General features: G+C 32.2%; 1 protein-coding gene across 2 annotated transcripts in view; it reads left to right on the top strand.

The window, feature by feature from the left end:
* The first annotated feature begins 106 nt into the window (after positions 1-106).
* Positions 107-13815, top strand: part of LOC149804922 (uncharacterized) — a 121174-nt gene continuing 107465 nt past the window's right edge. Inside the window, exons 1-2 of one of the 2 annotated variants that reach the window (XM_089945934.1) lie at positions 107-124; positions 13500-13589. The gene's annotated coding sequence lies outside the window, so the exon portion shown is untranslated. Of the gene's footprint in view, positions 125-6604; positions 6726-13499; positions 13590-13815 lie in introns of those variants that run through there. The other variant, XM_089945929.1, reaches the window with a different exon arrangement.

The raw sequence follows: 13815 nt of genomic DNA, 5'->3' as shown, positions 1-13815 counted from the left end.
TGGTTGATTTAGTTTACGACATGGGTGGTAAACACTTCCGCTGTAAACAATGTTCACGTTCTCATTGAAGATACTGATCAAGAAACATGGGTGATGCTTAAACATTTCTCTTTTGTCCAACTGAGTGTGTTATTCTCAACACTGCTTTTTAATCAGACAACAAGACTTGCCAGTAAAAGCAGTTTCTTTACCGGAGCGGAAAAGAAGCACATAAAAATACTTTGGTATAGGCCTATTGAGCTCGCTTTAATATTTTTTTTGCTATAAAGGTAGACAATGCATATGAAGTCTTTGAAAGAGTTACTTCCCATTGACAAAGAGTTATAATCAAAGACGTAGAGTAAGGAAGCTATTGACGTTTGTTATACTTAAACGCACAATTACACACACACACACACACACACACACACAGATATAGATATTAATCCCATTTAGTCCTAAAAGTTCTATCATGTCCAATAGTATTTTGTAATCCAAATGAATTCCAGTGGTCTTAATAATGAATTCTAATTTTGAATGAGGCAATGTTAGAATAGCCTGGAACATAGCAGTATGCTAACAGTCTTGATGTATCTCAGTGATATAAAATAAAATGTCCTTGAATGAACTTACAATAAACCAGAAGTAGTGATTTAGTTAGAAAATATTATTGAGCACTTTGTAATTCCACTGAATAATTTAAATCAATAAATCCTCTCAAATATTAACTGAAAAACACAACTTAAAATTGATTCCATTAAGACTGATGATAAGATATGGAATGAGTAATTCTGAAGTAAACAACATTTTTATTTAAAAGTCGAAGACACAATAACAAAACCAGGATGAGGGTCATTATCAGCATTGGATTCAATTTGGATTTTCATGATAGAAATTTGGAGTCTCGTCCTTGGGATACATATTTCTCTAAAATATTTTAGAAAACTTTGTTTATGAAATTTTTAAATCATTGGTTTCTGAATGTTTTTTAAGTCTCAATATCATTTCACATTTTAGAAATCTTGAGTGAAACCAATAAGCTTTTACAAATTCATCTAAAGTGGAGAACTTTATTTTAAATCCTACCAAAGAATGGCTAGACTCCTTGAAAAAGGAAGAATTGCACCAGCTTGCCAGAAAATGTTTCTGAGGTGAAGGCTTCTTTAATGAAGCAACAAATAAAAAATATTTTAACCCAATATTTGGTGGAAAAGAATTTTTTGGATAAAGTTTCTTTATGTTTGATTAGTAAGTCTCTACCTGACTCTGACATAACAATAAAAAAATTGAAATTTAATAAACACAGAGTTAAGGAAGCTTCAGCTTTAGAAAGAGCAGCAAAAAAAATGCAGTTGGAGAAAGAGGAGAGAGTGAGACAGTTGCAGAAACAGAAAGAAGAAAAACAAATGCAATTCGAGAAAGAGAGAGAGAAGATAGATGAATGTGGTTAGAGAAAGATGAGAGAGACATACAACTGCAACTGCAGAAAGAGGAAAGAGAAATACAAAGAGAAGATAGACTAATGCAAATAAAGATGCAAAGAGAAAAGGAAGAAAGAGAAATGCAGATGCAGAGAGAAAGATAAAAGGAAGAAAGGGAATTTCAATTTATATTTAAGGAATTAGAGCTGGCTAGTGAAATGCATTTCCCCACTTTACAAATTCAAGTTTTAATGTTACTAAAAGTATTAGGTTAGTACCCCCTTTTAAAGTAAAAGAAGTAGATAAATATTTTCCTTATTTTCAAAAAATTGTTGAAAATTTGAAATGGTCAGAGAGCATTGGACTCTATCATTACAAATAGCACTTTTTGGCAAATCTCATGACATTTACACTCCCCTGTCAGTTAAGCAAAATGTTGACTATGATCTCATTAAGAAATGCATCTTGAAGGGTTATAAGTTGGTACCTGAAGCTTATCAACAAAAGTTTAGCATCTATAAAAAAGAAATTGGACCAACCCATGTTGAATTTGCATGCGAAAAGAGGAAATTATATAACAGGTGGTGCTTAGCCAAGAACGTTAGTCAACATAACGAAAATCTCAGACAACTCATATTTGTTGAAGAGTTGAATATTTGTGAACATAGTGATATTAAGACTAATCCTGATTAGCACAATGTCGAAATTTTAGAACATGCTGCTCATACAGATGGCAAGTATTCTTTAGCTCATAAAATTTCTTTCGTCAGTAAGTCTTCCACTCAGCAGTCTTCTGGTTAAAAGCTATTTCAGTCTAATATAGTACTTCAAACTCTCAGTCCATCAAAACTCATAGAAATAAAGTTTCTGATAAGACTGATAAAAAATCCTTATCTCTTCCTACGTACATCTACTGCAAGAAGAAAAGGCATGTTATTTCTGATTGCTAGAAATTGAAAAGTAAGCAACAGAGTCAAGATAGAGACCTATTCCAGATGCTCTTATTTCTAATAGGTCAAGGTCACAGTCATGTATTGAAAGTAATACATTTGTTGGGTCAGACAAACCCCAGTCTGATTGTATTATGAAGAATTATGAACCATTCATGTCAAAAGGATCTCTATCACTCATTAGTGATTCTGCCAATCCTATCTCTATTAAAATTTTAAGGAACACAGGAGTTTCTCAAAGTCTTTTATTATCAGGTACTTTGCCTTTTTTTGAGAAGTCTTCTTCCAATGTAAGTGTTCTTTTTCTGAGAGTAGAATGTGGCTTTGTTCATGTTCCTTTCCATTATATAAGTTTGTCATCAGACTTAGTCTCAGGACTCATGTCAGTTGGAACAGTGTTATATTTACCCATCAAGGGTATTAATTTATTACTAGGCAATGGCATAGCTGGGGATAAGGTTGTGGTTAGTACACAGGTAACTGACAAGCCTTGTGTGGATCAGAAAGTCAATCCTATTTAAAAAGAAATTCCTGATTTATGCCCAGCTAGTGCAGTTACTAAGTGCCATGGAAAAGAAAGCTCTTGAGAATGATGTTGATCAGGAAAGTATTCCTTTAGCTGACACATGTATTGGTTAAGCTTTTGATGAGGTCACTTCAGAGCCTCATTTGAATCAATCAAAGGGTATTGATCAAAGTGATTCTCTCTTAACCACTTACTCTCTTTATTCTAATAAGGATGACAGTGACAATCAGTTGTTGTCGAACAGGTAAAAATCTGAGACCTCCTGTAGGTTTCAGAGGGTAATTAATGAAACTGGAGCCACAGAAGTATGTGTTTGTTATTTTGTTACAAATCACTCCTGTGAAACTGCACTTGTATCTTTGATTGATAAATGGCTGAAAGCATTAGATGAGGGAGAAATGGTAGGCACTATTATGGTTGATTTTCGTAAAGCTTTTGACCTTGTAGACCATGAAATTTTGCTTGAAAAACTAAAAATCTATCAATGCAGTGAAAACTCCCTAAACTGGTTTACTTCTTACTTAACCGATAGAGTACAAAAAGTATCTTTAAATGGTCAACTTTCTGAAAGTAAAAATATTAATTGTGGAGTACCACAAGGCTCTATCCTTGGGCCTCTGTTATTCATACTCTTTATCAACAATTTACCTCTTAAGATTGGAACTTCAGTTTCTTCCACTGACCTTTATGTAGATGATACTACACTGTCTGAGATTGGTAAAACCAAAACAGTACTTGAAAATAACTTACAAGATGCTCTCAACAGACTTCAAGTATGGTGCAAGGAAAACAGTATGATCATAAATACAGAAAAAACGAGAGCCCTACTAGTTACAACACAACAAAAATGAGCAAGGCTAGATAGCGACAAACTCCAGGTTCTATTTGACTATGTGAGCCTCAATATGACCTCTCAAGATAGAATTCTTGGTGTATTCATGGATAACAATCTTACTTGGTGTATTCACATTAAACATATTTCATAAAAGGTTAACTCTTATCTTTGGCTACTGAGGAAAATCAAAACATACATTCCTCTTCAGTAGAGGGTCATCTTTTATAAAAGTTATATTCAGCCATATCTGGAGTATTGTAATGTAATTTGGGGTAATGCCTCTAATTCAAACATAACAACACTTTTAAGACTCCAAAAAGAGGGCTTGCCATTTAATTCTAGATCAAAGTATAGACAATTTTCAGGATGCAATGAATAATATAAAGGTTTTAACAATACATGAAAGAATATTTCTTAGAAAGGCCAAATTGATGTATAAAGTATCCAGAAAAGACATTCCTGTCTATCTAAGCAATATCTTTCACCAAAGAGATGCTGATGGCACTCCAAATTTAAGGTCCATAAGAAGAAAAAATTACATTATACCAAGGCCAAAGAAGGAATTGTTTAAAAAAAAGTTTTCAATATACTGGTCCACTGGTATGGAACAACATTCCCAGTGACATAAGGCAGGCTCCTAGCATTTCATCTTTTCACAATCAATGTCTTAAATGGATGAAATCTTTAGAAAATTGAACAGTTCTAGTACAAAAAATACTGGCTGCTTTTCTGTAATTTTACATCATTTTCATAGCTGAATTTTTCAATGCAGGATTATATTTTATGTTTTATATATGTTTATGTTTTCACTGATGCCTGTGAATGTGTTCCAGGCTTGATACTTTGAATTTTAAAATTACTTAATTATTTAGTGTCAAGCCAGACTCTTCACATCATGTTGTATATACTGTATATATATATTGTACATAACAGATAGAAGGCCTCAAGCTAGATTAGTTCTGTAACTAATTGAGTTACCTTCTCTAAATAAAGTCTTTATTATTATTATTATTATTATTATTATTATTATTATATAGAAAAGAAAATTTTAGTTTAGCCCATGCAACTCCTTTGCCTGGTCATTTAGTGATCAGTAAGACCTGTCACAAGATCTTGAATCACTTTTATTGGCCAAAGATAAAAAGTGATGTTTATAAATACTGTAGATCTTGTCATACTTGTCAAATGGTAGGAAAGCCCAGTCAGAAGGTACCTAAGGCTCATCTGCAACCTATTTATGCATTTGATGAACCATTTGAATTTTACAAAGCTTATCATTCTTTTCTATTACCTATTCTAAGACCATGGAGTCGTAATCCTGTTCTTGTACTTTTTGGTATATTGCTGTGAAATTTAATACATGTTATTGTCATCAGAAGAAGATATGTTAATTAACTAATTATTGTACACACACTATTTCAAGATGAGTTGTGCATTCTTTTATACATTTGACTGACTGACAGCATGTGATAGGGTTCGACACATGAGAAGTAGAGGTTTATTTATGTAAGCAAATTGTTCACTATTCGCATACAAAATTAAACTGCATTAAGTATCATTCTGAAACTTAGATGGAATCAGTGAAGAAACAACTGTTATGTTATATTGTGTATATTTAATTTTTGTCCATGTTTGTAGATTGTAAGTGTCATTTGTAAACAACATATTAGATAGCTAACTTTTGTCCATGGCTGTGGTTTGTACTTTATTATAATTTTTGTAAACATGCTGACATGGCCTTTTGAGCTTAGAAAGCTCTGGAAGAGAACTTATCACCCACATCCTGGTCATCTTAGGTTTTTATATCAGGTTCTGATAATCAAAATTATTCATTCCTATCTTAATATCAGTCATTGTGGAATCAGTGTTAGTTGTGTCCTTATATAATTTGAGAGGAAACATTTATTTAAATTATTCATTGGAATTTCAAAGTGTGCATTTAAACTTTGGTCTTAAACATTACTTTGGAATTATTGTGAATTCATTCAAGGACATTCTGGATTATATGTTTTTGATACATCCAGACCATGGGCACATCAGTTCATTCAATACTTTTGATGAATCAGCACATTCAGGACTTTAAATCATATGGAACACTGTATACTTTTTGGACTTGTCATAGAACTTTATGGATTATTTGGGATTTAGTTCACAATACTGTAAGTTCCTTTTAAATTTCCATTTTATAATTAAATTATTTGTGAATTTACTAAACTTGTTGGTGTTTGCTTCTTTCTGTTACTTAATTTAAGACCACTGAGTCATAACACAACTCAATCTTTCCTTCTTAGACATTTGCATATGTAGAGAGGCAAACAAAAATGTATACTCCCTGTCTTTCCATTACACTGTGAAATCACATAAATGTTATACATGTACCATATATACATACACGTTATACATGTACCACATATACATAAATGTTATACATGTACCATATATACATAAATGTTATACATGTACCATATATACATAAATGTTATACATGTACCACATATACATAAATGTTATACATGTACCACATATACATAAATGTTATACATGTACCACATACACATAAATGTTATACATGTACCACATATACTTTCTTAAAAGTCATGTCCATCTGCAAGCTGCACAGATCCATATCTGCCATTGTATACTGCAATGGTACATCACTATCTTCTGTTGTTTGTAGTTAAACTCAACTTGTACACATGTATATATGGTACATCAAAACATAATTATCTCAGGTGTGACCAGTCAAGTCTCAAGGTTAAAACACTTGTAATATTTTTATCCAATGGCATTTACCAGCCATCACAACCTGAGGCCACATATCAATCTTGCACATCACAGACATGACTTGGCTATAAATACCATTTGTTTGTAATAGAAGTTGTGTTGTTATTCATGTGTGATTGTACATCTTTCACTAGTTTATATCTGATCTTCTATATGTGATGAAATAGTTTGAGAATCATCAGTTTGAAGAGTGTTAATATGTGTAGATTTTTCTTATAAGACCAAATTGGGTAAGTTTCTTTCTATTCAATAATGTGTTCACAGATGTACCAGGTATAGTATAAATATAGTAAAGAACATTTGTACAGTTGATCTTGTCAAAATTTTTAGCGTTTATGGACAGAGCATTTAATCTTATAAAAGATGGGGGGTCTGGACATTTAAAAAACATTCCAGCCTTCAAATAGATTGAAAATAATACTTTTGCTCTGATTTTAGAAAAAGGATCAATTATAACCATTATATTTGTTGCCAACAAGTAATTATCTTGAGGTAAAAAAAAAATACCCAATCTAAAAAGAAAAGAGTCACAGGTCCTTACATTTTCAGTGAATGAATTTGTAAAGGGTACATCCCTTTTTAATTAAAAATCATTGGTGCTATTTGAATACTTTCCCCTTTTTTTTTTCTTCTTTCAACGCCCAATGTATTAAAAAGTATTTTCCCATAATTAAAGAACAGAAATAGATGTTTTCAAAATAAATGTAGCTGAAGTTTGCAGCTTTACCTACAGATTAGGTTGATTGCAGGAGCTTTATTTGGAATATCCCTCAGCTTTCCCTATCAGATTCTGCATTAATCCGGTCAATCTGTTTTGAATTTTACAATAAAGAAGTATAATAGTTCAGGTATTAATGTTGATATTTTGATGTTGCTGACATAAATTTGTTTTAATTTCAATACATGTTTAGAAAAATGTCTTTAATCTGTATTTCAGATATGTTTACTGCCTTGCCTTTAATCTGTATTTTGGAGATATTTACTGCCATTCCTTTAATCTGTATTTTGGAGATATTTACTGCCATGCCATTAATCTGGTATTGGATACGTTTATTGCTTTGCCTTTAATCTGTATTTAGGATATGTTTACTGACATGCCTTTGATCAGTATTTGGATATGCTTACTGACAAGCCTTTAATCTGTATTTAGGATATGTTTACAGACATGCCTTTGATCTGTATTTGGATATGCTTACTGACAAGCCTTCTATCAGGATTTTGGATATGTTTACTGTGATGCCTTTAATCTGGATTTGGATATGCTTACTGCCATGCCTTTAATCTGTATTTTGGATATGCTTTCTGCCATGCCTTTTATCTGGATTTTGGATATGTTTATTGCCATGCCTTTAATCTGTATTTTGGATATGAGTACTGTCATGCCTTTAATCTGGAATTTGGATTTGTTTACCACCATGCCTTTAATATGTATTTGGATATGTTTACTGTCTTGCCTTTAATCTCAATTTTGGATATGTTTACTGCCATGCCTTTTATCTGGATTTTGGATTTATTTACTGTCGTGCCCTTAATCTGGATATTTGGAAATGTTTACTGCCATGCCTTTAATCTGTATTTTGGACATGTTTACTGTCATGCCTTTAATCTGTATTTTGGATATGTTTACTGCCAATCTTTAATCTGGATTTTGGATATGTTTACTGCCAGCCATGCCTTTAATTTGTATTTTGGATATGCTAACTGCCATGCCTTTAATCTGTATTTTGGATATGTTTGCTGCCATGTCATTAATCAGTATTTTGGATATGCTTACTGACATACTTTTAATCTGTATTTTGGATATGCTTTCTGTCATGCCTTTAATCTGTATTTTGAATATGCTTACTGTCATGCCTTTAATCTGTATTTTCGATATGCTTACTACCATGCCTTTAATCTGTATTTTGGACATGTTTACTGTCATGCCTTTAATCTGTAATTTGGATATGTATACTACCAATCCTTTAATCTGGATTTTGGATATGTTTACTGCATGCCTTTAATCTGGATTTTGGATATGTTTACTGCTATACCTTTAATCTGGATTTTGTATTTGTTTACTGCCATGCCTTTAATCTGGATTTTGGATTTGTTTACTGCCATGCCTTTAATCTGGATTTTGGATATGTTAACTTCCATGTCTTTCAACAAATAAAATTACAGATAAATTAGGAATTAAAATGAATTGTTTTGTAAAATATGACTTAGGAAATTTGTTGCTGTTAGAACACTGAGAATTATGTAATACAAAGGTGTCAGATAAACAGTGTTTCACTATAGTTACATTTCTTCTTCGATCGTATTGACATTGTTCAGTTTACTGCAAGGTACAATGTATAGATAGCTGTTATAATATGACATCAGTTATGTATACCATATGTACTCACTTATACGTCAAAATAACTGCAAATAACAAAGGTCCTCATCTACCATAGCATAATGCACCTGCTGATCAGGTTCTATGTTGTTTGTTCTACTGATTGCTTCTAACAAACTGGACAGACCCAGATCTGCTAGTGCATTATATGACAGCAGGTCTGGGTCTGTTCAGTTTGCAGTTGGACTCATAAGCAAGTAAATAAGGTAAATAATCAAGCCAAAGCTAACATGGTCTGTCATTTACACTTACTCTTTAAAATGATTTAAATTGCCATACTGTAATTTGTATAGCCTATGAGTTTAGTATATTATTAATCCAATGAAATGATAATTATCCCTGCATATTAGCAAAAAGTCAGTATATTCTCATTGCCCCTGTGCATCTGTTTGTCTGTCAACAACATAGGTTGCCAGTTCTTCTACTCTTATACCCATTAGAGGATTTCAGTCTAACATTATTGGCAAAATATGTGGTTAATGCAGATGTGCAATAAGCTTTAATTTTTTCCTCATGGGCATATCTGGAGTAATCGCTTGAAAGAATGTCAAAGATGAGGTAATAATGAGATTTCAGCTTGTTTTTTCATTTCCTCCTCAACGGCTTGAACATTTTTATTGAATCTTTGTATATCAGGTATGTGGTTCTTGATGTGCAATATAGTTTCACTTTCTTCCTATTGCCATTTATTTCTTAAAAATGTACAATTCCCAATTTTATAGCTTGGAGCCCTCTGTAGGACTTTGACACTTGAAGTCCTCAACCCTCCCTCTCTAGAAACTGGGGTCTGGTAGCAAACATAGGAGTCCAGCTGAGAAAAAAATGGAATCCTTTAATTGGCAAAAATAACTATTGAGGCAAATCAAAAGACTTTACTTCATGAAATCATCTTTTGGCTTCATTTTTAATTTTAATATCTTTCTTGCCTTTTTTATTGATACTTTTTATATGTTTCAGTTTATGTTATTACCTTCCTTGGCACATAGAGGATTTTTCAATTTTTCATATGACTCTTGAGGAAAATGGACATTAACAGTATGTTTTTTCAGAAAACTCATGGTCTGTAGGATTCAGAAACTCAGAACACTGGGGTCCAGGATGTGTGAGATGGCAATGGCATACATCAATGTAGCTTATATATATATATATATATATATATATATATATATATATATATATATATATATATATATATATATATATATATATATATATATATATATATATATATATATACATACATACATACATACATACATACATACATGGGTTATCATCTGCTCTTTATCCTTTATTTCATTTTCAGCAACATAACCTGAATGTTATGTTGAAATACATTCAGGTTCCACAGTTCCAAGCAACTTTCAACAGATTTATTATTCTGTTTGACCTCAGACAAATGCAGGAGGCACATATATTACTGAAGCTGCTGATAGAATTCATTTTGAGTCATGTGGTAGTGGGGGGGGGTGTTGCTTAGTACATGTGCCCATGTTTTTGCTCTTCTGTATATGCTGCAGTGTTAGTCAGAGAGCATAAATGACTGCCTGAGAACTGGGTTAGGAATTTTGTCTACTGTGTAGTACCATATTATTCACAAAATAAATTGCAACTTAATTCAGAACTTTGACCCAATGAATGTTGACTACATACAAAATCAATAAATTTCAGCAATAATTTCTTTGTTTAAATTGAATAGCTATACTTATTATACTTAATATTGCATTTCAACAAAAATTTATTGTTTTTTAAGGCACTAAGTGGACTGTAAAATGTTTTGTGTTATATATATATATATATATATATATATATATATATATATATATATATATATATATATATATATATTCAGGATTAAAGCTGAGTTGAATGTATCAAATTTCATGTATTGCCTTCATGCTATATACATGAGCATAAATATTAAAAATTAAGAAAATTGACTTAAAGAGCAAATGCTGCCAATACATGGAAAAAGTCGTATATGCCAAATCATCGTAATAAGAATGAATCTTGAAAGATATTGGTCCTGAACATCATTGGGTTCCATTACAACTCGACAATATAGACATTTCATCGCATTATGAGCTGTGTGATTTCTCCCTCAAACTGAGAAATCTGGCTATTTTCCACGTGTACAAAATAACCTGATGTTGATCAGCAACATCTGTGGGTCAACTGATTTCATTCAAAAGCTGGAATGCAGGATTTGAAGACATCACCTTTGGAAGCATAAGAAGCCAACATGATGCTATGTCAGATTGTCTTGAGCCCAGATTTGCCCTTCCAAGTATTCCAGCATCCCATATGATCACCATTATTTACCAGTCTTATTTTTATCTAATGCATGCTTTTTCCTCTCAGACCCACTTAAAATATCAGGCCTGCCTCTCTTCATTTCCTTTTGATTCAATGCTGTTGTTACATGTATTAGATTAGCCACTAATGGAATGTTGAATGTATCACATCACTTCTTTTGGAGCACTCACAAAAAGGAATGGAGTTATGAGCGATTTCATTGACTCAATGATGGGGTGGCACCTTCTACAACTGAAGATCTTAATGTCATTTGAACCTATCATCTTTTATTTTCAAAGAATGGTTTATGTCAGATAGCTTTTTTAACAAATCATTTCCTTCATTCCAGACTTTAGTTTCATTGGAAGAGAATGGTGAAATTTATGATAACAGTGACATTGAGGTTTTAAGATGATCAGTTTTGGTAAAATTGATGTGTACTGTGCTATACAATCCATTACATTCTGACATAATTGACACAATGTCACTTTTGTATCATTACATTGTGACATAATTGATATGTCACTTTATACCAAAGTGTATCATTATACTGTGACATAATTAATGAAGTGTCACTTTTTCCAGAGTGTATCATTACATTGTGACATGGTTGTTACAATGTCACTTTATATCAAAGTGTATCATTATACTGTGACATAATGCAGTGTCACTTTTTCCAGAGTGTATTATTATATTGTGACATAGTTGTTACAATGTCACTTTATACCAAAGTGTATCATTATACTGTGATGTAATTAATGCAGTGTCACTTTTTCCAGAGTGTATCATTACATTGTGACATAGCTGAAATGTCACTTTTTACCAAAGTGTATCAATATTCTGTGACATAATTAATGCAGCATCACTTTTTCCAGAGTGTATCATTACATTGTGACATAGTTGTTACAATGTCACTTTTTAACAGAGCATATCTTAGTGCTATAAAAACATTTTGGAGATGTACGTAAAATGAAGTTGTGACTTTTATCAAATAATGATAAAAAAGAAAATTTCTTAAAATTGGAATAATTGCAATTACATGCCATTGAAAGAAAATGATAAAGTCAACAAAAAGTACAGGAGACCTTGGAAGTCATTTGAAATTTGAACCTGTGATACATTGGCTATCATGCACACCACTGAAAAAAGTATAAAATCTCAATAATGATGTTATAGTGGGAAAAGAAAATTCACTTACCAATATTTAGTTTTATTTGTGTATTGGATAGAAAGAATATATGCGCTTCAATATGTGCAAATTATGTGAATTTGTGAAAAACTCATTCAACTATTATTTTTATTGGCAATTAGTGTTAGGGTACATGTTCCCATACTGTTTTGCATCATGATCATTGCCCAAGGATAAATATTTGACTTGGAATTATGTATTTTTATGTGATTTTGGATTGTTTGGATCCTTAGCTACTGTATATACTGACTTATAAGTCCAGTTGAACCTCATACTGCACAAACCCAGATCTATGATGTATTATACACTGGCAGATCTAGGTATATGCAGTTTGTTTGGAGTAATCAGTAGAACAAACAGCAGAGACCCTGGCAGCACTTTATTTAGTGCCATATCATGGTCTGTGTTGCTTGAAGTTTGACTCAAATAATAAGTGAACATACCAAGTATTTAAAAACATCCATCTTTATAATAGTAAAGTGCTATAACATTTCACAAGCAATTATCTGTTAGAAATGTTTCACCCAAAACCATCAGTAAATTTCTGCATAATGTTGAATTGAATTATCATCTAATATTGCAGAGAGCTTCCAAAACTAATTTTTGTTTGATGGCTTATTCTTCTAGCAGGCTGACACTATTAAATTGCTGGTGACTTTCTTTGGAGAACCTTTTCTGCAAAGTAGCTTGGGACTAGTATGAAAATAAAGCAGCCTGGGACTAGTAGTAAAATATGCTGACATTATGTAAAGTTGCCTCAAACCAGTAGAAAAATAAAGCAGCCTGATATAGGTAGAAAATTAAACTTGCCTGGGACTAGTAGAAAAGTAAAGTAGCCTGGGATTAGTAGAAAATTAAACTTGTCTGGGACTCGTAGAGACGTATCTTGACATCATGTAATGTAGCCTGTTATGGACAGTTTTGTGTTACTAGCCCAAAATTTAATCTGAGAAAAATCATATGTTTTGGTATACAGTTTAAAGGGAAACATTTGTTGCAGGCTAGAAGAATATTGGTCATTGATAATCATGATGGACATGGGGTACAAGCAGAGGGACTTGTATGGTATTCATGCAGGCTCTATATAAGCAGTTCCATTGCTTTTTTTTTAAATGTTGTAAATGTCATATTGTTTACTTGCAGACTGCTCAACATCACAAATAATCAGGATGTAACTGGAGTTTTCAAAACCTTATCACTTGGGAAATTACAGTGTATTGTCAGATTATTAAGGTAAGTGGAACTGCCAGTATCATTTATAATATAGATGCCTTCGACAACACTAGAGCAAGTACCAGTATGTGTTTATTTTAATTGGTATGGCATTTTAGCTTTCAGAAGGTGATGAACTGATTGCGTATTGGATGCAAAATCCATTTTACAAAAGCCAAGCCAATTTAGTTTCAGTGTAATTAATAGCTACCAGTAAACATTAATGTAAAATGTTATATTTTTCTAC

This window comes from Sinohyriopsis cumingii, chromosome 2, assembly GCF_028554795.1.
Source record: "Sinohyriopsis cumingii isolate HCF-2022 chromosome 2, ASM2855479v2, whole genome shotgun sequence".
In the NCBI taxonomy this organism is placed as follows: Eukaryota; Metazoa; Mollusca; class Bivalvia; order Unionida; family Unionidae; genus Sinohyriopsis; species Sinohyriopsis cumingii.
The sequence above is the reverse complement of the archived record's forward strand: the minus strand, read 5'-3'. Positions and strand labels throughout refer to the sequence as shown.